Here is a 2497-nt window from a genome sequence, read left to right as displayed (position 1 = left end):
TGCACCATGAGTTGGTAGGTGTTGAGCAGGTACATGTGCCATGCACATGAATCTTCCATCACGACCTGATTGGAATTCAGCAGTTCCCTTAAAAACGGACAAGGATCCCCTGCCGTGGCCTAGCCTTAAAAACATGTTTGACAGAACCAAAACATTAGTATTTTTTTAAGTAAACAGCAGTGATCAAATCATGCTAATTAATTATTTTCCATTTAGCATGGCCCAGTCGAGGTAAATTTTGAAAAAAGTAGCAATTTTGCTGTTCGTCAAAAAGGATAATTCCTTATATAACCCATCTGTACGCCAAGTGTGGCACACCACATGATAATTCAAACAGGTAGAGTATTGTTTCAGCAGTTTTTTGACAAAAAAATATTAGTCTCTCCTATCCAAATAAGTGTTGTGGTTTTAGTTTAAATTTGAACTAAAATCACGATACTATTTCGGATCGGAGGGAGTAGCAAATTATTGGTTGTGATTAGAAGAACTTGTAGGCATGTTTCTAATTTTTTATTAGCGTAGTAGCTTTGTTTACCGAACGAGTAATGTTTTCTAGTGGTTGGCGCACCATCCGGTGGCGCTGCCTGAGAGAAAGTTTGGGTGGTGCCAGGTGAGTGGTGCCCCTTTCACTCACCTATTTGTACTATGTAGTGTTATTGCATTCGACTAAAAGTACAACAATAAAAAGTGACATCATAGATATTAAGAGGCTTATATGAAAGCAAAGGCAGTAGTTTTACAGTTAAGAGGACTAATTACATACAGTACCCATGGTTCAAAAGTGACAGAATGATAGTACTCCCTCTGTAAACTAATATAAGAGCGTTTAGATCACTACTTTAGTATTCTAAATGCTCTTATATTAGTTTACGGAGGGAGTACTTGCTAATATAGACCACCAACTAATTCAGAAAATATAGCAGCACAGAGCGGTCTCTCCTCCTGTGCTAACTAATGCTAGATCAGCCACAGAAGAGGCCCCCGCTGGGCAATGGAGATGAACGGCATCTTTTGAGGCAAGAACATGAAACATGAATATAGGAAGAGGCAAAAGCGAGCAAGGGAGGAGAGGGACCAAACGGCGGCGGCACTTACATTTTATCTGCTGACCACTATATCATTTGTCATCATCGCCTCCCGCCACCTCGGCCACCACCACTGATCAGCACCGTCTTGCACTACAGTGTCATATTCATGTCGGTACTCTAATAAAGTGAATTTTCTCCATACAGGGATGTGCTTCTGCAGCTAGCATGCAACTACAAAAGTCCCTATATAGTATATCTGATCAAATTTATTCCTCTCCGATGTCCATAATTACCATCTACTCCCTATGTCCCTAAATATCTTAGATTCTGACATGAACATGATACTATACTGACGTTTGATGTAAGTCGTGTTGTTTTAGTATAATAAAGTAGACTGCTCTTGGTTGTTGTCTCGCACACTGGAATCAATTACATTCTAACCCACATGATCAATCATTCATTCATTTACTACTTTTGTACTTCTGATCACCCATGCTTTATCGAACTTGTAATTGTCGCTTGTATAGATATATGCTCATACTATTACTGTTTGTATAGCTATATGCATGTGGTACATTACATTGTCCCTTCCAGAGGACATCATTGCTTCATATAAAAGATTTTACTATGAACAGAGTAATTTAATTAGATTAATCTTTATTATCACTGGGTAAAGAAAAACAAAGGATAAAAGCATGCTAGAGCCAATTCACTCCTATCAAATATCACATTATTTCTTAAACACGGCAGCATATCCTTTTGGAACGAGTGGTACTGCACACTTGCTTGAAAGTGTTGATAACATATTTCCAGTCCAAAAAGAGGCATTTTTTCAAAAGCAAATACTACTGCATCAACTCCTAGAAGATGATGTTGGTTTCAGTGCCAATACAGGAAATATAACCAATACAGTAAAGGACTGAAATAGCTTTCCTTGTCTGAAAAAGGACTGACTTAGCTTCCTTTATTCCTTTATTTGAAAAACGACTGAATTTGTTCTTTGCTGAATTATACAACTACATCAAGGTGATACAAATACAACTGAAACAACACCAGTTAATTCACTAATCAGTCCTTTCCACCGAAGCTATGCATGCCTGACAAACAAATATGTTAAATTTCTACATCGTCAACATATGAGAAGAGTGAACGCAAGGTCTTACGCTTGAGCCGAAGATGTAGAGACCGCCATATTGTTGAAGACGTGCTGGACATCGACGTGGCTGAAAGCACTCGTGAGCAGTCTGTGCGGACGCCCACTCATGAAATTGTCCAGAAAAATCTGGTCATCAACAAAATCATCAGGTCATACTATTGTCCAGGCCACCAGTATGGGAAATGAAAGGACAAGTATATGCCCTGCATAATTGTAACCACGGACTAACCTGAAATGTTTCATCTTGAACATTGAATCTACGTTGCTTAACTTCAAACATCAAGGTGTGCTGCATTATTTTCTTGGTGCATTC

The sequence above is a fragment of the Triticum aestivum genome, chromosome 3D, assembly GCF_018294505.1.
Source record: "Triticum aestivum cultivar Chinese Spring chromosome 3D, IWGSC CS RefSeq v2.1, whole genome shotgun sequence".
In the NCBI taxonomy this organism is placed as follows: Eukaryota; Viridiplantae; Streptophyta; class Magnoliopsida; order Poales; family Poaceae; genus Triticum; species Triticum aestivum.
Note: the sequence above shows the minus strand (reverse complement) of the source record.